We start from the raw sequence: 23,440 nt of genomic DNA, 5'->3' as shown, positions 1-23,440 counted from the left end.
TGTTCATAACCATTCATGAATTCTCTCATATGTGTTCATAACCATTCAGTATTTCTCTCATATGTGTTCATAACCATTCAACATTTTTCTCATGTGTTCATAACCATTCAATATTTCTCTATGTGTTCATAACCATTCAGTATTTCTCTCATATGTGTTCATAATCATTCAACATTTTCTCACGTGTTCATAACCATTCAGTATTTCTCTCATGTGTGTTCATAACCATTCAGTATTTCTCTCATATGTGTTCATAACCATTCAACATTTTTCTCATGTGTTCATAACCATTCAATATTTCTCTATGTATTCATAACCATTCAGTATTTCTCTCATATGTGTTCATAACCATTCATGAATTCTCTCATATGTGTTCATAACCATTCAGTATTTCTCTCATATGTGTTCATAACCATTCAGTATTTCTCTCATATGTGTTCATAACCATTCAGTATTTCTCTCATGTGTTCATAACCATTCAGTATTTCTCTCATATGTGTTCACAACCATTCAGTATTTATCTCATATGTGTTCATAACCATTCAGTATTTCTCTCATGTGTGTTCATAACCATTCAGTATTTCTCTCATATGTGTTCATAACCATTCATGAATTCTCTCATATGTGTTCATAACCATTCAGTATTTCTCTCATATGTGTTCATAACCATTCAACATTTTTCTCATGTGTTCATAACCATTCAATATTTCTCTATGTGTTCATAACCATTCAGTATTTCTCTCATATGTTTTCATAATCATTCAGTATTTCTCTCATATGTGTTCATAAACATTCATGAATTCTCTCATATGTGTTCATAACCATTCAGTATTTCTCTCATATGTGTTCATAACCATTCAGTATTTCTCTCATGTGTTCATAACCATTCAGTATTTCTCTCATATGTGTTCACAACCATTCAGTATTTCTCTCATATGTGTTCATACGATTCAGTATTTCTCTCATACATTTGTTATAACCATTCATGAATTCTCTCATGTGTTCATAACCATTCAGTATTTCTCTCATATGTGTTCATAACCATTCAGTATTTCTCTCATATGTGTTCATAACCATTCAGTATTTCTCATATGTGTTCACAACCATTCAGTATTTATCTCATATGTGTTCATAACCATTCAGTATTTCTCTTATGTGTTCATAACCATTCAGTATTTCTCTCATACATTTGTTATAACCATTCATGAATTCTCTCATGTGTTCATAACCATTCAGTATTTCTCTCATATGTGTTCATAACCATTCAGTATTTCTCTCATATGTGTTCATAACCATTCAGTATTTCTCATATGTGTTCACAACCATTCAGTATTTATCTCATATGTGTTCATAACCATTCAGTATTTCTCTTATGTGTTCATAACCATTCAGTATTTCTCTCATACATTTGTTATAACCATTCATGAATTCTCTCATGTGTTCATAACCATTCAGTATTTCTCTCATATGTGTTCATAACCATTCAGTATTTCTCTCATGTGTTCATAACCATTCAGTATTTCTCTCATATGTGTTCATAATCATTCAGTATTTCTCTCATGTGTGTTCATAACCATTTAACATTTCTCTCATATGTGTTCATAACCATTCAGTATTCCTCTCATATGTGTTCATAACCATTCAGTATTCCTCTCATATGTGTTCATAACCATTCAGTATTTCTCTCATGTGTTCATAACCATTCAGTATTTCTCTCATATGTGTTCATAACCATTCAGTATTCCTCTCATATGTGTTCATAACCATTCAGTATTTCTCTCATATGTGTTCATAACCATTCAGTATTCCTCTCATATGTGTTCATAACCATTCAGTATTCCTCTCATATGTGTTCATAACCATTCAGTATTTCTCTCATGTGTTCATAACCATTCAGTATTTCTCTCATGTGTTCATAACCATTCAGTATTTCTCTCATATGTGTTCATAATCATTCAGTATTTCTCTCATATGTGTTCATAACCATAATTGTTGGTAACCATAATTGCCAACAATTATGGGTAACAGTTTACACAGAGATTAATTTTAAATATGTTAATTTACATACTACATGTATAATGATACCATAATGGCACTATGACAAGAGTTAAATATTGATGGCATGTGCATACGAGGTGAACCCATTACGGTCACTAGAACTGAAGTGAAAGCTCATTTATATGTAATTACACTGATATTTTGGGATCATGGCAGGTATCAATAAATGTTCAGTAAACCAGAAACATTGATATATAAAACCAAACCTTTTTTTGCAGCCCATTCTGTGTGCCAACCTACTTATTTCTATTAAAAAGACCATTACCAATGCATGAACACCTCTGAATTGAACAATTTTCTCTGATCCCCTTTGTTTGATTTTGCTTGGTTTCAAACAACCATGCGTCCATCACCACCACTAAATCATGCTCACTCACTCGCTCTATTACTGGTATTCAATTTGTTAACAATAAAATTAAAAATGTCTTAAATTGACAAATGTAGTGACTGATTTGAGTATCACTAGCAATTAAACTCAAATTTATTGTTTGGCATTCTTTACTCTGATAACATGAAGTAGAACGTGGTAATAAAATATAACTCATCATCAATCTTTGGAGGTGAATGTTGCAGTACCTACTGCCATACATGTAAATAGATTATTTAATTTTACTCAAATCAGTGTGTTAATTACAATAATTACAGTCAGTTAAAAAATAAAATTAAAATAAAAACTCTATAATAAACAAGGGAAAAAAAACACTTATATATCTATATTTTTATTTTTAGACTAAATTACAATTACCGGTATGTGTATGAATTTCAGGAGTGTGTGTGTGTGTGGGGGGGGGGGGGGGGGGGGCTTACAATATCAATGTTAGATGCTTAAATTGCCTGATACCAAAATTTGTTGTATTAAAAGTAAAAAACTGCTTCATAAATTGTATCCCAATTTATTTTATCCACAAAGGGTTGGGATGGTCCTCTCAAGGGACATAAACCAAGAGGATTTACATGGATATATATCACCACTTATATGATTTTATTGAAATAGCTAGATTTCGTTAATTTTAAGCAGATTATATTAACTTTAGGTATAAACAACATCATTGAATTTATGTGAAAGTCGATCTAGATGCTTCAATTATTGACTTACATAAGAAAATTAAGCTGTCTGAATTAATCTGTGCGGTCACAAAATAAAATACGAAAGTATAATCAAACAATTTTTTATTTCCATGCTATTAAGATTTTACTACAAAGGTAGCTATTATAAACTTGCCTGTCTAGATAATTTAACGTATAAGAATGAATTAACGAATAAGAATGAATAAGATCTAGATTGAGTGTTACGTGTATATTACACTGGCGTGAGCGGTTATCTGAATATGTTATGATATAATATTAAAGATGAACTAAATTGCTATATAAAATCTCGACTGAGTGTTACGTGTATATTACACTGGCGTGAGCGCTTATCTGATTATGTTATGATATAATATTAAAGATGAACTAAATTGCTATATAAAATCTAGACTGAATGTTACGTGTATATTACACTGGCGTGAGCGGTTATCTGATTATGTTATGAAATAATATTAAAGATGAACTAAATTGCTATATAAAATCTCGACTGAGTGTTACGTGTATATTACACTGGCGTGAGCGGTTATCTGATTATGTTATGATATAATATTAAAGATGAACTAAATTGCTATATAAAATCTCGACTGAGTGTTACGTGTATATTACACTGGTGTGAGCGGTTATCTGAATATGTTATGATATAATATTAAAGATGAACTAAATTGCTATATAAAATCTCGACTGAATGTTACGTGTATATTACACTGGCGTGAGCGGTTATCTGATTATGTTATGATATAATATTAAAGATGAACTAAATTGCTATATAAAATCTCGACTGAGTGTTACGTGTATATTACACTGGCGTGAGCGGTTATCTGATTATGTTATGATATAATATTAAAGATGAACTAAATTGCTATATAAAATCTCGACTGAGTGTTACGTGTATATTACACTAGCGTGAGCGGTTATCTGATTATGTTATGAAATAATATTAAAGATGAACTAAATTGCTATATAAAATCTCGACTGAGTGTTACGTGTATATTACACTAGCATGAGCGGTTATCTGATTATGTTATGATATAATATTAAAGATGAACTAATACTTTTATAATAATGTTTTAATAGTTGATAAATTTTGAGTTTTAGAAATAGATTTATTGTGAACCCCTTAGTTATTTTTTTGGAAATATAATTTCCAACACAAATGTTGATTTTACTGAATATATCATGTTTAAGTTTTTCCTATAATTCTATGTTTTACAAGCCTTGTAATCAGCATAAAATATTATCAAGTTTATCTAAACTATTTAGTCTATGACCCTATATTTTTTTCTGTATATGACCTTGCCTAACATAATAATGAATAAAACATATATTATTTCTATTGACTTGTCAGAAATATGATACTGAAAGGAAACATTTTTTTATAAAATCAAAAGTTCATCAAAGATGAAAGACAGTGAAAATCTATATTCTATTTGCTATAACCAAATGTAAAATTGTTTACAAGTAAACAATAAAGTTATTATTATTATTATTATTATTACATGTGTTATTGCAACATACAATATCACCTATGAATAGTAATTAGCTAATTTGCATACCAAATCATTTGTCTTAGGTAATGTTTCTTTCATTTGAAGCATTTTTTGCCTATGTCTGAGGTTGAAACTGATATTGATAAAATACATCTCAAGGTATCAATATGTATTCATAGTATATTGAGAAGTACAATATTTTTTAATTATTTTTTGGATGATAATTTGCATATCAAATAACCAATTTTAGCTTTTTCTTTCAAATTGTTTGTGTCTGGAATTGAGAAATTGTACGTTTTTCAGGAAGAATATATTATGGCCATATTTAAAAGCAAACATTGGGAGCAGTTTAAAAAATCACTTCAGTCAGTAATATTAATGTGAACTAAATATATTGGTACAAAATATTCTGATATATCACTGCGTAAAATATATTACCACTACATCCAAGTATTTATTCTTAGTGGGTCATCCTGAAAGTATCTGTATTATTTAATAAGTGTATTTATAAATATATGTATGTCAAAAATGAAATTATAGGTAATATTTACCAATGGAATTCAGTTCTGTTATACATATACATGTTACATTTTCTTGTGACCTGTAGAATAAGTGTACTTGGAAACTAACATTCAAATGTATAAATATAGAAACTGAAAAAAGCTTGAATGTGGCAATTAAACTTAATATCTGTGTTGTGGTAGGAGTATTTGTATGAATTCATCTGCTTGATTGCAGTTCTTTTTTCTCATTGTCCAAGTCAAAACCACCATCTCGGCTTTAACTAGCAGTGTTATAATATCACTTTCTTTTGTTGTGAAACACACTATAGAAATTTGAAAAGAGATTGGACGAGTATAAGAAGCATTCACAATCACCAAGATTCTATTTTAAGAAAATATAACTGTACCCTGTGTGTATAGACTGGATTTGTCGTATTACCTGCTACTGCACTTAATTTTCAGCGAGCATTCTAATTTGTATTCTCAAAAGAAAGAATGTTGATTTTGTTTGAAATACAAACTCACATTTATGATTGAAATAGATGACATTCACGAATCATTTTTTTTGAATTACTGTTTGCTTATAATAAAGTACATTCGGAATTATACATTGTGGTAAAAATTTCAAATCGCTATTGGAAAATGTTATTTTCAAACCTCTGCTTTCATTTAGTATTGTCCAATCTTTTCTATTTATTTATTTATTTATTTATTTATTTATTTATTTATTTATTTATTTATTTATTTATTTATTTATTTATTTATTTATTTATTTATTTGTTTGTTTGTTTGTCCTTTCATTCATTCATTTATTTATTTATTTATTTATTTATTTATTTATTTATTTATTTATTTATTTATTTGTTTGTTTGTCCTTTAATTTATTTATTTATTTATTTATTTATTTATTTATTTATTTATTTATTTATTTATTTATTTAATCTGACTGAACACATTACATACTTTTACCAAACATATAGTATGTCCTTATAATCGTACATTTGATCTAATTATGTGAAGATTTGTGAATATAAGCGTCAATTGATTTTTGTAAGGATTCCTGCATGATTAGGATTCATCAAATTACAAATACATGTAGTTCATTTGCGTTCCAGTCACATGCACTATGGCAATATAAAACAATAATGGCAATACTTAATGTAGTACCATTAAGGGCAAAAAAAAAATTGTTTTGTTGCCCATAGCAACCGACCGAAAAATATGAAATATCAGGTTTTTTTGGATTTTTTTTTTTTTTTAATAGGCTAAATATTAAAAACTCACCATTTTAAGCAGTAAAAAAGTGTTTCCTCAAAAAATTGACAATCCCGGACCGTTGTTTGATCCCCAGGGTCCCGGGGAGATAAGTGGCAACTTTGAACCTCGGGTTGATCTGTATTTAAATACGAAAAACTAAAAAAAAACTTTGATTTTTGTGTTTATCTAGCATGCATTTGATTGATTCCCATATACATCGGCTATTTACCGTACTATTAGTTTTCACAAATTTAAAAAAAAAAAAATCCAACCCATCGACCCAATTTTGCAATTTTCTGACTTGAGGGCAACATAATTTTTTTGGGGGGGCCTAATACTCAATATTATACACTGTAACTTCAATCGCCTTCACCCAATTCCATATTAGTCTGAAAACTTATCTGTTTAGAAAATAGTTAAAGAAGATTTTTAAAGTATTTTGAACACTTTTTTTTTTTTATAAATCAGTTAATTTTTCTTTTAAAGTTGCATTCCCACTTTGTAAATATTTAAAATAATATATATGGATTACCATGAGAGGTATTTGAAGTTACAAAAGTGCGCGAATAACAAGAAAACGACCCTGAAACTTTATTTTAGGTGGGCCACCTAAATTATTAGCTGAAGACCAACGAACAAACATAGGCGCGCTTTCCGCCCGCTCCATTCCAATCCAAATCTGACCAATAGGGTGAAGGCAGTTCATCTCAAAATCCCGACTGCCGCTAATAAATATTCAGACAATTTGCGTTCACCACTTTAATAAGTGCATATTTGGGACTGAACTATCGGGTGAATAATACTGCACAAAATATTTGGTAAATGTTTTATGCCGTCTGGCAAGTCAAATAAAGTGTGTGAATAGTATTTAGAGTAGAAAACAGCGTGCAAATCAGCGTACAATGTCGAACTAGAAATAGTGTTCTAACATTCGATTGTGGTATGGTGGTCGCCGAAAATGATTGGGACAGTTCGGCAGTGACTGGGATAGCTCGATTATTCGCATTTTTGGCCAGATTTCTCGTTATAAGTGCACTTTCGTTCCTTCAAATATCACTTATAGGAATTCATATATAGCATTTAACATTTTTTGCAAAGTGGGAATGCAACTTTAATGTGATTTCTATTTATGTATTGTACAGCAGTGTGTGTTATTATTATTAATATTAATATTATTATTATTAATATTACTGTAAAATACTTTATGTTAGCTAGAGTAAATTTTCGCTGAAATACTTTTTGAGTGTTTTGTATGGAATTTATTTTCACTGATTTTTGATGAGTTGAATGTAAAATATAGGAAAAAAGGTATATTCGCTGGATTTTATTTTCACTGAATCATTCCTTCAGTGAAAATTAATTCCAAGTGAAAATAAACGATTTTACAGTATATTGAGAAGTACAATATGAGATTCAATATCCTTCCATTCTGTATACATCCTTCAATAATCTAATGATGTTAATAGTGGCAATAAAACTCTCATCCAAATAATGATTAGCCTAGGGAGCATAGAACATGTATCAAGTAATGAATAGCCTAAGGAGTTTGATGATACCTGTATCTAATCAAGCTATAGACATATGATAAGAATTTGCTGCCCCGAGCATTACTTGTTCTGATGCAGTGACATCATCAGTGACATCATCAGTCTGCCTGCATAGGCATTTTTAATTATTCTTGTTGGTTTGAACACATATTGAAATTAATCATGCTTACACTAAAAAAAATATTTATACTGCAATTATTTCTTAACCCCTTCTCCATACTAATTATTCAAAACATCAGTATCCATAGTAACACACACTGTATGTAATCTGACACCATTTGGAAACAATATTTGAATCAATAAGAAGTTTTTCTTAATTCTGACTAAAACTAAAAATGGTTATTTTTAAATTTTTAAAAAAACAGGTGTTTATAAAGTGTGTACGGTTAAAATAGAAATATTGCTATGTGTAAAGGCTTCACAAAATTACATTTGGTGCTTATTGTTTAGCAAGAAAAATGGACAAATTACAAAACAGTCCAGTATTTTATTCAAGAAGCGTGTCCACATCTCGTAGAAAACATACACTCTACCTGTAAACCATATTTGCTCTATTTGAAGCTCAACACCAATAGAAAAGTGTATTTATTGTATACTACGTCATCCTAATACAACTCATTTTGGCCATGAACATGCCTTTGATGATTACATAAGTGCATGCATGAGAAATACGGTATCTTTTTTTTTGAAAACTGTTAACAGATAAAGCTTGCTGTGCATCACAATATTGAGTATTTCATTGCCATACAAAGAAGTAATAAAACAATGGACATCACAACATGCTCTCATTTACATATTTGAAATTTTCTAGCAACATTCTAACATAAAATAAAATTTTTATTTTTGTAGAGAAAATCCCCTACAATCTGCTGCTTCTGGTTAAATAATTGAGGGCGTCGAGATATGTTGATCCATTGATGTGAACTGTTGTGTGTATTAATTTCACTGTAATCAACTATGTGAAGTGGCTTTATCTCATCTTACTATAATGTATAACAATAACAGGTTTGGATTAAATAAAACGTAAAAATAACTGTCTGGTCATGATCATTATTTAATATTTTTTTAATGAGGGATTTGTTCCTGAGAAGATTGTCTGATTTTTGATCAGCTTGGTTTGTCCTGTATATTGTTGTAAACACATACTATACATTGCTTGGTTGTTAGGGTTATCACAATAGGTTGCTGTACATACTTTCTGTCTGTGATTTCAATAGTGATACGTTATGCTGCTGGCACTACAGTTAAAAGGCAGCAAGACAGTGAGTATATGAATATCACCTAAGATATCTAACAATACAGGTTTGTTAATTTCATTTTTTATAATCTGTCTTTTGGAGGGATCAGCAAAGCAGGTCTGGGTATCTTTTATTCAGGAAACAAACAATTGAGTTATAATTTCAATGAGAAAGTGAAAGTGAAGTTCATGTAAAAAGTTGATGTTGTTATCAATTGTTGGGGTCCATATTTTTTTTTTAAACTCGGGTAATGTGATGAAGCAGATTATGATCAAACTGCTATGTTCACCTAAAATTTTGTTGTAAGACTAGACAATAACAATGGAAGTCACTGATATAAGACACTCTATGCTTGATTCAAGTTGTTCACTGGTTTGTACTTGTAGTCTAATTGATCTAGCTTTGACAGAAACTTTAGACAAATAAACATTACACGGAATATACTAAGGATATATTAAGAATTGATTTCTAGCTAGATTTCTGGCATTATTACAATTTTTTATTCTTCATGTCTAATTTTACAATGTTTACAAAATTGTCTACCAAATCTAACAGGTGGGTGCTTTTGACTTAAACACGTTTGGTTGAATTGTGGTTACATAAACTATACATGTGTTATACACGTATAGTCAAACATCGAGTATGGTATTCTCTTCCAAGACAACTCCCATGAACTAGAAATTGTTCACCTTACATTATTAGACGTCTCTGATACATAAATAGTTGTTATTTTAGGATATTCAATTCAATTAATATCTTAAACCATAAAATACACCTTTGATTGAAGGGCATGGCAATAATTTATAGTTGTCCAACCACGTAGTGTTTGATATGGGTGACTTGATTCATATATAAATACATTGTTCCTTAAATGGTCACAGTCGTCATACTACGTCGTGTCTGATATGAGTCTATACGACACATACAAATACATTTTTTAAATTGCTACAGTCATCATATCCCTTTGTGCGAGATATTAGAGGTCCATGGAATGCGGTTGCAACTCAATGAATGTGACTACTGTGTAGGAATCTTTGATTATATAAGTCTGATGTTGTGACCGTTCTCAGTAAATCACTCATATACTCTGTAGCAATAATACATCCCAATGTTTCTACCTGATAAATTCCCCCCTAGATCCCATAATAGGTATTGGGTTACCAAGACTTTTGGGATTTGTTTGATTTGATCATTGATAAGTTGTGCTAAGCTATGACAAAGTATGTGTACAGTGGGAGCTGTGTACAGTGTCCTTTGTGTTGTATGTTTATATAACTTCGTTCAGTTAGAAGTTTGCTTTATTGTTATCCCACCAAATGTTATTGATTTCTTGCAGGTTTCTGTTTGTGCTCTCAGCACAAAGCATTTGTTAAGGGAGCGTCTCTGTAGTTTGTGGATACTAAGAGGTGGTCTGTCTTTCAATGATTTTATACCACAGCCAAGATTAAGTTGGCTCATGGTATTGATTATCTTAGTTCAAAAATTTTTAGGTGCAAAAAAATACCAAACACAAAGAAAGCACAGCTTATTGAATGAACTTTTATTTACACCAGAGAGACCACTTTTTTGTGCTCTAATCAGAAAGAAAATCTAGTTTGTGATCAAGCAACAAATAAACAATCAAATAATAAACAAACAAATATGTATCAATATAGTTTGACATTAAGAAATAACAACAAAAATAAACCTGTCAGCAAACACTTTACATAATCCAGACATACCATACATGACTTCTTAATCTTTTCGCCCAAATTTCTCTGCACTTTTTTCTTATATTCTTCAATATTTCTGGAAATGAAACCTAATTTTGGAGTTTTCAGTGGTGAAAGATTAAATTGTAGTCTTACTAAAAGAAACTTTAAAAATTGTTTAGAAAGACAGGTTTTTCCACTACATTGAATAACCTGTAGGTATATTGTGTAACTAAACTCACACCATTATGCTGATTACTACCCACCATTTCATTTAATTTTTTTATTACCATAGTCGCTCACTATATGCACTGATGAAATAGCTGGGAAAGCTTATGCCATTTATTTTATTTTTAAGTAAGAATATAGAAAGTGCTTCTATTGACTGTGTCCTTTGATTTTGTTGACTTACATGACCACTACTACATTTAGTAAAATATATGTAATTGTAATTTGAATGATTCATTGTATGTGTGTCAGTTTAATAGTTATGTCAGTGATGCATTGGATTAAAATGAATAAATAAATATGCAACGAGTCAGCTGAATACCATTTATTAAGTGTATGTTAAAATTGAAAGTTTTTTTTTAGTGACAGTCATTTATTTAATTGAAAAATGTATATACCGGTATGCATGAGGTTATGCTTCTATTGAAGATTTGCTTCTAATAGAGTAAATATGGTACATGTGTCACTATTGGAGATGTGCTTCTAATAGAGCAAATATGGTTCATGTGTCACTATTGGAGATGTGCTTCTAATAGAGCAAATATGGTTCATGTGTCTCTATTGGAGATGTGCTTCTAATATAGCAAATATGGTACATGTGTTTCTATTGGAGATGTGCTTCTAATAGAGCAAATATGGTACATGTGTTTCTATTGGAGATGTGCTTCTAATTGAGCGAACATGGTACATGTATCTTTATTGGAGATGTGCTTCTAATAGAGCAAATATGGTACATGTGTCTATTGGAGATGTGCTTCTATTAGAACAAATATGGTACATGCGTCTCTATTGGAGATGTGCTTCTATTGGAACAAATATGGTACATGTGTCTATTGGAGATGTGCTTCTATTAGAACAAATATGGTACATGTATCTCTATTGGAGATGTGCTTCTAATAGAGCAAATATGGTACATGCGTCTCTATTAGAGATGTGCTTCTAATAGAGCAAATATGGTATATGTGTCTATTGGAGATGTGCTTCTAATAGAGCAAATATGGTACATGTGTCTATTGAAGATGTACTTCTAATAGAGCAAATATTGTACATGTGTCTCTATTAGAGATGTGCTTCTAATAGAGCAAATATGGTACATGTGTCTATTGGAGATGTGCTTCTAATAGAGCAAATATGGTACATGTGTCTATTGGAGATGTGCTTCTAATAGAGCAAATATGGTACGTGTGTTTCTATTAGAGATGTGCTTCTAATAGAGCAAATATGGTACATGTGTCTCTATTAGAGATGTGCTTCTAATAGAACAAATATGGTACATGTGTCTATTGGAGATGTGCTTCTAATAGAGCAAATATGGTACATGTGTCTCTATTAGAGATGTGCTTCTAATAGAGCAAATATGGTACATGTGTCTATTGGAGATGTGCTTCTAATAGAGCAAATATATTTAGTGGTAAGTTAATGATGATCTGATTATCATACTGATAAAAGTATAGTGTAACTTGATATAGTTTTAATCACTTGATGTCTGAGAGTTAATTTAGATATATGGTCTAAGGTTTCATCATCATCTAGGGATGACAACTGATTGCATACTTAAGCCTCTCAGTGAGTGTTTAAATCCTGATCCTCTTCAGATCATCTCTGGGGGCAGCGTGTTCGAATTTTGTGAAAATAAACATAGCTTTAGCCTCCACGATTGTATATTTCTGTAATATATGAGGCCGAATTGAACACATACGGCCGTAATTATGATTTTAAATTCATGAATGTACATAATTCAACCGGGGAATTTTCCAGTCTAAAAATGATGCAAATATTTTCACATTTTTGTTCAAATTTACATAGTATTGTTCATTGAAATTAAAGTCCTTCAAAGATACAAAAAAGTGGAATTAATGTTAATGCATTAATTATTACTTGGTTTTTAATTTTGCTAATTTCTCTCATAGGTGAAATTTGCTAAATTAAATACACATGAACATGCAAAATAACAATAGAGTTTATTGTTTCTCTGCTGAGTTTATGTTCTTAAAACCAGTAGTGAAATTGATCAAAACATCAAAATAATGAAATTAAATGCCAGTGAAAATAAATAGTTTTACAGTATTTCACAACAACCTGATTGTATTTAGTCTCAGCTGATCACGTAACCTAGGTGACCATTTGGCTTTACACAAGCATGGCTAATAAGTTAGATTCTCTGTACTCCTAATAGGTTGCTATCAAAAAAGACTATAGGACTGCAAACAATAGATTTTGACCTCTGTTCATTGTTATGCAAATTAGAAAGGTTCTTTAAGTTCACTTAGTTAATAGAGCAAGGACTGCAATAGTGAGAAGTTGTTGTAGTAAAAAAATCATTTCAAATCCTGGCTATGAACCAGTATTCTAGTAAATCTTTTTTTAGTTATTAGAGGCAGACCATTTGAAAATCTAGATAGTGAAAAAACTGTATCAATTATTTTTTCTCTTTTGAGCTATTTTTTTAAACACTATGTTACCATAATTTTTTTTCAGAAAATTTATACTGTTTTTTTCTGTGGAATTTTTTTCTTCTAAACGTCTAAAAAGACATTGGGTGAATTAAGTCATGAAATGAATGAAACTAACTTGATGTGAAATCATGGTATAAACACCATAAATTGGTAATCCTCAGAATGTTGTATAATCTGATTACAATTTTTATATATTTGGTATATAGGCTCCAGTTTTATGTTTACCTTTGTCTGTTTAGAGGGTTTTACTTGAAGTTTTTCAGTTTTTCTTATATTGTATTTTGTTCACAATAAATTGAAGCCTATACTTGCACGATACATCGAATTAAAAAAAAATAGCATTAGACTGCCATGTACTATAACGTATGTTTCAGTGCTGTCATCTGTGACCAGAAGTTTAAACTATTATCTCATTATCCATCCATTTACCCTTTGTCATGACTCCATGCAGACGTTATCCCATTAAAAACCACATCATCTGTGAGCCGATCAGATGCAAATTGAGGAGAAAAAAATCTATTTATAGATTTCTCCACTTCAGTGAAGCCTAGAGAAGTTTGTTGTTGAAGTACCAACATGATGAGTTTTTAACTATTCATATAGTTTGCAATTACAGCGTTTAAGCTGGCACAGTGTTGTCATGGATACCACATTTTCCTGTTTTGTACAACCAGTACTTTTCTCTGAATACAAGATTACAGCATACTGTAATTTGGTGGTATCAAACAGTGTACATGCACACTCGTTAAGTACATACACTGTAAAATGACTAATTTTCACTGGGTTTAAATTTCGCTGATTTACCATTTCAGGCATATTCAGTGAGTTATAAATTCACGATTTTATCATTTAGAGAATGTGTTCTATGCTAAATTTTACATATTCATTGGGTTTTAATTTAGCGCATTTTCCAGTCAACGAAATAAGCAAAAATTAAAACCCAGTGAATAATTACCCCATTTACAGTATACATGTATATATCCTTATTAAGAATACAAAATGAAAACAATTACGTAATACATATCAGACAGTCCCTACCTTGCATAGTACAAAGTAAAAGGGTGATATGATAGCGAGAATATAGTAAAGTATATATACTGTAGAATACTTTATTTTCGCTTGGAATTTATTTTCGCTATTTTCGCTGAAGGGCTGCTTCAGTGAAAATAATATCCAGCGAATGTACCGTAAAATCTGTATTAGAAGCCGCATCCCTAATATAAGTCGCACCCATTCTTTTTGAATAATTGAGAGTCTAAAATTTAACATTTCTCATATGTTATAATATCACAACTATAAACTCACAAACATAATGTTATAATTAATATTCAGAAAAACTAGTAAAGTAAAATCTGTATTAGTTAGAAGACGTATACATTCATTTTTTTGAGAACCAAAAAAATCATCATTTCTCGCATGTGTAGATGCCCTAATAGAAGCCGCATCCCCTCTGTTGCTTTGTACCATTTTAATAGAAGCCGCGGTTTCTAATACAGATTTTACAGTACTTTTTCACTATGTCTCACATTCAACTCATCAAAAATCAGTGAGAATAAATTCCATACAAAACGCCCAAAAAGATTTTTCTGCGAAAATTAATTCCAGCTAAAATAATATATTTCACAGTATTATGAACACGTTGACATGATATCCTATGTAACATAGTAACAATAGCTGTGACTAATGTTCGCTGGATATTATTTTCATTCCTCCAGCGAAAATAATTCCAAGCGAAAATAAAGTATTCTATGTATCTGTATGTTTGCGTACATTGTGGTTTCCTTCTGTAATAATAACCTCATACATGTAATACAATATTTGCACTATTAAAAGTAAAACTTCAATAGAGGCGCACAGAAACTAAAAATTACCTTTTTGATTCACAAGGGCATTGTATCAAATGCTTTACTTTTAATTTAGTTTTCTTCTTATTTTTGTTTGAAGTAATTCTCTATTAATTGTTTTACCTAAGATGAAGTTGATATCACTTTTTTCGTTATGGTGTAATAAATATTAATATTATTATAATTATAATTATAGTTATTATTATCTTATTTTGAACATTGACAAACCTCCATCATTTACATATAAAAAGTTCATTCACTTCTAATAGAGCAAATATGGTAATTTATATATTATGCATTAATGTCTCTTTTATTCTTACTAGTAAAAAATCATGATGTCATTACATTAAACAAAATTGCAATTCTTGCATTGAAAATTACTTGTAAATAACATCGGTCTTCTTTGAAATCATGTGTCCCCTGTGGCATGTAATCTTGTGACTGCAGTTATAGCTAAGACACTACTGAAAAGAAATCTTAGTGGGGATCACTGTTGAAGAAAATTAATATCTCCTGAAGCAATCAAATGCATTATGTGTATTATTTGAACATGTAGCTGATAGCTTATATGGTTCTAATAAAGATTGATGTAATGTATACACCTACATGAATCCATCATCAATATATGCATGCATGGTGATACAATACTATCCATATACACATTGTAAGAATCATTAAAACAGCCACACAGGTTGGTTACAATTCAATTCAAACAGCTGTTAGGAAAATATATTGTATGTCATTACAATTTGCTGTTCCAGTGTAATCAAAAGAAATACATAGACAAAAATTACAACAATTATAACTTAGAAATTTTTTTGTGTTATTTTTGTTTTATTTCATAAACCTAATATATTGAGTACTGTAAAATACTGTAAAATGATTCAGTGAAATAAAATCCAGTGAATTTTTTCCTATATTTCACAAACTCGTCAAAAATCAGTGAAAACAAATTTCATACAAAACACCTAAAAAGTCTTTTCAGCGAAAAGTAATTCCAGCTTAAATAAAGTATTTTACAGTACATGTTGTGCATGTTTAATTATCAAGAGTTGAAAACTAAAATTCTTATATAAAAAACTTATAAATGTTTATAAATTACAAATGGTGATTGAAAACAAATTGACTACATGTACATAGAACTCCATTGCAGTCAGTTAACTTTTAACCTCTATTTTTACACTGACTCGCTTTCACGATTAAACCAAATAATAGTTAGTACTTGTATTTGCATTCTTATTAATTATTCAGCAATTACTGTTAAAGATAGAATACTTCAATATTGGATATCCAGTGCAATACATGTCCACAGTCAATTAACAAGATGATTAACATTTTGTTGATTCTAAATTAATTGATATATGCTTATCATAACATGTCATTGAGTTGCTGCAACTAATATGTCATTATAAACACAGTCTCTCAAAGTAATATAATTAAAATGTATTGGGAAGCCTACTCAACTAATACTATCAGCTGAAATACAAATGTATGTTTGCTTAGTGTGTACACAGTACACTCATTTCAACTAATACAGTTTGTCTCTAAGCCAATTAGACTGTCAGACATTTTAAACTGCAAAATTTCAATTACTGAATTTTCAATTTTTAAATGTGTTATGCATATGAATTTAAGTGTTTATTGATTATATTTGCTATATAATTATAGTAGCACATTATATACACTTGTCAAAACAAGTCATATTTTAAATATTCAGATATTTTTTGATTTAAAATTGAGTGCTGGTCAATGATAATGTGAAATGTCGAAACCAAAACACAGAATGACTATAGTTTTATTTGCCATTCAACATTTGAAACATTTGCTGCTACCAATACATTGTATATGGTAATTCTTTTGAAGAAATAAAAACAATATTATGCAAAATCTAGGTGGTCCATCTAATGGAGTGAATATGGTTTATCATACAGCTTGTACAACCTGGCCTCGTAACGCTATTGGTAGTGCACATCAGGGCAAAAATGTTCCATATCATGCCCGGCCAAGCTCGCCCAGCTTTCATCAATCATTACCAAACACGTCATTCTAAATTACGCCATGTGTTTGAGGTCACGCCATGGTAAAATTGTAATTACACATATAATTTGTATGATAAAACTTTTATGGACTGGATTTGGCTTTTGCTGCCCTTGGTCATACTGCTTACGCACCCTCGCAAGCTTGGGCAGCAAAAGCTGTGTCGAGTCCATACAAAATAATATTGTATGCAAATCTACTTATTCAAATTGACTGCATGACATGTGCCGTTTCCAATATGTCTAAGCTTAAACTTAATTGTAAAGCTGCATGACAGCTACATTTGTATGTACCTCTTTAAGGTTTGTCTTTTCGTTAGAATTATTTAGCTGATAAAAATGAATCACAACATGAAACTGTGTTGTGGTATTTTAGTCTCTCCATGGGATATCTTCATTTCTTTTACTCTATGTAGGTATTCTGAATTCTTTTAACCTCTATTTCCCGCAGAGAGACAGACTGTCTCTTACGTAGGCACTATCTGACATACGTTTGCCGGCTCTAGTGGAAATATAATTACTTGGATTTGTGACTCTTCTTTCAACAGGATCAAAACCAAATAAATCATTTACTATATAAAAAAATGAATGTATCATCCTATTTTCTCAATCAAAAAATAAAAAGACGGTATGCATACTTGGGTTCAAAGCAGAAAAGTGTCAGGAATCAGTTTAACTTTTTCACCACCAGTTCCCCTTTTTTCATCACAAAATAGTCCCTTTTTAGAGTGTGTAATTTCCTTCAGAAGATTGTGAATAAAATAGCAAAATTTTTTAAGTAAGAACTGAAAATTGGCTAAATTTTGTCTGTTGCCTCTAAAATTAACGTTCATTTCCAGAAATATTGAAGAATATAAGAAAAAAGTGCAAAATATTTTTGTTTAGGGAGAAACAAAACAAAACCCAGTCTATGATGAATTACATTATTTTGAAACATTTTATAAAAGGGTATTAATTTTCTCATGTTGGCTGTATGGATATATAATGGAGCAAATAGATATATTACTATATAGCAACTCAGTGATATTTACTCAATTTCCCTATAACAAATTATACTAAAGGATTACCATACATGTATTTGGAAGAACATTTGCAACTTAAGGTGATTAAGTCACTTTCAATTCTAGCAAAACAACATTTATAAATCTCCCAAAATGTCATTTTGTATTAGATCAAATATGCCCCTGGGATTTCAAACATCAATTTTGTTTTAGAATTCAATTACACTTTACATGTTCAAGCAGCCTTTAATATTTTAATGTTCAAGTCATTGTGAATCTCTAAGCTGCCAGAAATGTCTGCTTTGCTATTTTGGGGGCATTTTATATCTTTGAAAACTCTCTGTCTGTCTATAATGAACTCAGTCTGTTTATAATAAACTCGCTGTCTGTTTATAATGAACTCTGTATATAATGAACCCGGTCTGTATATAATGAACTCTCTGCTTGTGTATAATGAACTCACTGTCTGTTTATAATGAACTCTGTCTGTATATAATGAACTCTGCCTGTGTATAATGAACTCTCTGCCTGTGTATAATGAACTCACTGTCTGTTTATAATGAACCCTGTCTGTATATAATGAACTCGCTGTCTGTTTATAATGAACCCTGTCTGTATATAATGAACTCGCTGTCTGTTTATAATGAACCCTGTCTGTATATAATGAACTCGCTGTCTGTTTATAATGAACCCTGTCTGTATATAATGAACTCTGTCTGTTTATAATGAACTCTGTCTGTCTATAATGAACTCTGTATATAATAAACTTGCTGCCTGTTCATAATGAAACCTCTGTCTGTATATAATGAACTTTCTGTCTGTATTAAATGGCTTTTTAAATGCCAGTGACGGTGGTCGCTCTATTGATACTATATATTGCACACTGACTGGGGATGCACTAAAATGGTTTTGACACACTAATCCTGGGTACAGAGGCTTTATAAATCTATGAAACCTAAAAACCTGACAGATACACCTCCAAACACTAACAATTATTAATCTAATATTAGTCCTCAATTTGTTAATCCATGAAACCTTGAAACATGATAGCTAAACCTGTAAACACTGACAAATATTAATATTTACTTTGTTAATCCATGAAACCTGGAAACATGATAGATACAGCATCAAATGCTAACAAATATTAATCTATTCAGTGATATGGGTATGGAACTCTAAAGTATTAAAAGATTGGTTTAATATACTAACATAGTAATTACTCTAGACTGTTGCTAGGTACCTGTTGCTGTTTTCTGCACCTATTCAATACTGTGGAATACTTTATTTTCGCTGGAATTAATTTTCGCTGAAAAGGCTTTTTGGGCGTTTTGTATGGAACTTATTTTCACTGATTTTTGATGAATTTAATGTGAAATATAGGAAAAAAAAGTATATTCGCTGGATTTTATTTTCACGGAATCATCCATTCAGCGAAAATAGCGAAAATAAATTCCAAGCGAAAATAAAGTAGTCTACAGTATTGGACATCTCTCCTGCATGGTTCTATAGCTCTTATACAAAAGCATGTCAATAACAACTGTACAATAATTTGTTTTAATTCCAGATATCTTAATATACAGTGAAGTACATAAAGCTGTGGTCGTTATAAACATTTTATGAATATACATTTTTATAAATCAGAATGGGTGTTATAAGTTATTTAATATTAATTTTAATATTGATATAAATCAGCAAGTGCCTTATTTTGAATAAGTAGACGAGTGAGTGAGTGAGTGGTCAAATGAATAAATGAAATATTAAAGAATGAATACTATTATTACTAATAACAGAGGTACATTACTTGGGGTTTGCAACTACGGTGACATGATACCAAGATCCCGTTTCAATCTCGCTCTCGCATAAGCGTTCCAACTCAGAAAAATTCGAATGCGCATGCCCGAGGTAACTTGGATACTGGGATGTCCAGGTGGATCAAAATAGCTGCCCACGATATGACGGATTACGAGAACTATATTTTCTGTACATTTTCGATGTATTACATTTTTTCACTATGAATGTGGTTATACATGTTTTATTATTTTATTACAAACCGCCTATCTCATGTCAGAAGGTCGTAGCACCAGTCTCGCTATCTACGAGATGAGACTTGAATGGGATCTTGACATGATGTCACCATACAGTACTATGCGAGTTGCAAACCCCAAGTAATGTACCTCTGCTAATAATAATAATACTAAAATCTCATAGTATAAACCTAAATTGTTACAAATTATAACCAGAGACAATATTTGGAGAGTGTATATTTGTGATCAGTTTAATAAATGCTTGTCTTTCATCATGCTTGTCTGTCATCATATCACTTTTATCAGTCCTCAGTTGACTCAGTTAAAATATAGGCTTATGAGTATAGAAATGACTCACTGTGATTTATGTTTATTTGCAGGGTTGCCATAGTGTATTTCACCATATACTAAACCTATCCAGACATTCAGGTAAGACATTGTTGTCTTCTATCCCTTGTTGGCAAAATGTTGGATGTCATTTCATTTCAGTATTGTCTCATATTTTCCAAACACCATCTGTCGTTCGGTATTATTTAATGGGCAGTAGTCGTCGCGCCGCGCATGCGTGATGTATGGGTCTCATTTAAACAAAGATGGCAATTTTGACTGACACAAACAAGTACAAACTGAGAGGTTACCAAGCTTTAATTAGATATTTTTTAGTGTATTCTGGTTACCAGGTGTAGTTAAGCTGAATTTCTGGTTATCAGGTGTAGTTAAGCTGAATTCCCTGGTTACCAGGTGTAGTTAAGCTGAAATCTCTGGTTATCAGGTGTAGTTAAGCTGAATTCTTTGGTTATCAGGTGTAGTTAAGCTGAATTCTCTGGTTATCAGGTGTAGTTAAGCTGAATTCTCTGGTTACCAGGTGTAGTTAAGCTGAATTTCTGGTTATCAGGTGTAGTTAAGCTGAATTCCCTGGTTACCAGGTGTAGTTAAGCTGAAATCTCTGGTTATCAGGTGTAGTTAAGCTGAATTCTTTGGTTATCAGGTGTAGTTAAGCTGAATTCTCTGGTTATCAGGTGTAGTTAAGCTGAATTCTCTGGTTATCAGGTGTAGTTAAGCTGAATTCTCTGGTTATCAGGTGTAGTTAAGCTGAATTCTTTGGTTATCAGGTGTAGTTAAGCAGAATTCTCTGGTTACCAGGTGTAGTTAAGCTGAAATCTCTGGTTATCAGGTGTAGTTAAGCTGAATTCTCTGGTTACCAGGTGTAGTTAAGCTGAAATCTCTGGTTACCAGGTGTAGTTAAGCTGAAATCTCTGGTTACCAGGTGTAGTTAAGCTGAAATCTCTGGTTACCAGGTGTAGTTAAGCTGAAATCTCTGGTTACCAGGTGTAGTTAAGCTGAAATCTCTGGTTACCAGGTGTAGTTAAGCTGAATTCTCTGGTTATCAGGTGTAGTTAAGCTGAATTCTCTGGTTACCAGGTGTAGTTAAGCTGAATTCTCTGGTTACCAGGTGTAGTTAAGCTGAATTCTCTGGTTATCAGGTGTAGTTAAGCTGAATTCTCTGGTTATCAGGTGTAGTTAAGCTGAATTCTTTGGTTATCAGGTGTAGTTAAGCTGAATTCTCTGGCTACCAGGTGTAGTTAAGCTGAAATCTCTGATTATCAGGCGTAGTTAAGCAGAATTCTCTGGTTACCAGGTGTAGTTGAGCTGAATTCTCTGGTTACCAGGCGTAGTTAAGCTGAATTCTCTGGTTACCAGGTGTAGTTAAGCTGAATTCTCTGGTTATCAGGTGTAGTTAAGCTGAAATCTCTGGTTACCAGGTGTAGTTAAGCTGAATTCTCTGGTTACCAGGCGTAGTTAAGCTGAATTCTCTGGTTATCAGGTGTAGTTAAGCTGAATTATTTGGTTACCAGGTGTAGTTAAGCTGAATTCTCTGGTTATCAGGTGTAGTTAAGCAGAATTCTCTGGATACCAGGTGTTGTTATGCAGAAATCTCTGGAAACCAATGGTAGTTAAGCTGAATTCTCTGGTTACCAGGCGTAGTTAAGCTGAATTCTCTGGTTACCAGGTGTAGTTAAGCTGAATTCTCTGGTTATCAGGTGTAGTTAAGCTGAAATCTCTGGTTACCAGGTGTAGTTAAGCTGAATTCTCTGGTTACCAGGTGTAGTTAAGCTGAATTCTCTGGTTACCAGGTGTAGTTAAAGGCCCAATTTACTTGCCCCGGCAAGTGTGAATTGGAGGTGTGACTATGCTAATGAGTGTTGTTAATCACTTGCATAGCCTATGACGCATCCTGTTTCAGCGGTCCAACATCACGTGACTTTGATTGACAGTAGTTAATTATTCAAGATTAGTAGCGTGTCCCTTTCCCCGGTTCGAGTTTTTGACTTTTATCCACCAAAATCTCAGCTCGTACACTATTTATTGTCATAAATACTACACACAGTCACTGCTGTGATATTCATAGTCACATGCATCCACTTTGGCATGACATAATCAACCTGTAAGTTCGAGAAAACGCTCTATTACCGAAGCTTGGCTGGAGCTGTTTAATACAGCGTGACAAGCAAGGAAATAATCCCTATTGTTTAGGACCGTATTTATAGTATACCTGGGCCTTTAAGCTGAATTCTCTGGTTATCAGGTGTAGTTAAGCTGAATTCTTTGGTTATCAGGTGTAGTTAAGCTGAATTCTCTGGTTATCAGGTGTAGTTAAGCTGAATTCTCTGGTTGCATGACATTTGCTGCTGAATATTAGAAAATTAGATTCCATATTTATGAGAAATCATATGAATTGTTGCTCAGGGAACATAAAATATATATCCTCTGCATCTGTTGTCATGACAATTATGATATTCATGAGTTTTATCCTTTCTAGCTAGCACACATTAACTCATAACTAAAATATGCTTTTCAGTATCAAATATTCAGTTGTGCTTAAGAATAGATGCTGGCTACTATGCAAAACATTGTTTCCGTTTTGCAAGGATCTATCATCTATGGTTTACATCAACGTTTCACTTTATTAAATTGAATCGCCA

The 23,440-nt window shown here is 31.6% G+C and overlaps 1 protein-coding gene across 1 annotated transcript in view; it reads left to right on the top strand.

Annotated features, from left to right (window-relative positions):
* Window positions 1-9,150: 9,150 nt before the first annotated feature.
* Window positions 9,151-23,440, top strand: part of LOC100374103 (cGMP-dependent protein kinase 1-like) — a 149,538-nt gene continuing 135,248 nt past the window's right edge. Inside the window, exons 1-2 of the mRNA XM_085494121.1 lie at window positions 9,151-9,240; window positions 20,837-20,885. The gene's annotated coding sequence lies outside the window, so the exon portion shown is untranslated. The remainder of the gene's footprint in view (window positions 9,241-20,836; window positions 20,886-23,440) is intronic.

Source organism: Saccoglossus kowalevskii, chromosome 19 (genome assembly GCF_978046115.1).
Source record: "Saccoglossus kowalevskii chromosome 19, keSacKowa6.1, whole genome shotgun sequence".
Taxonomy (NCBI): domain Eukaryota; kingdom Metazoa; phylum Hemichordata; class Enteropneusta; family Harrimaniidae; genus Saccoglossus; species Saccoglossus kowalevskii.
The sequence above is the reverse complement of the archived record's forward strand: the minus strand, read 5'-3'. Positions and strand labels throughout refer to the sequence as shown.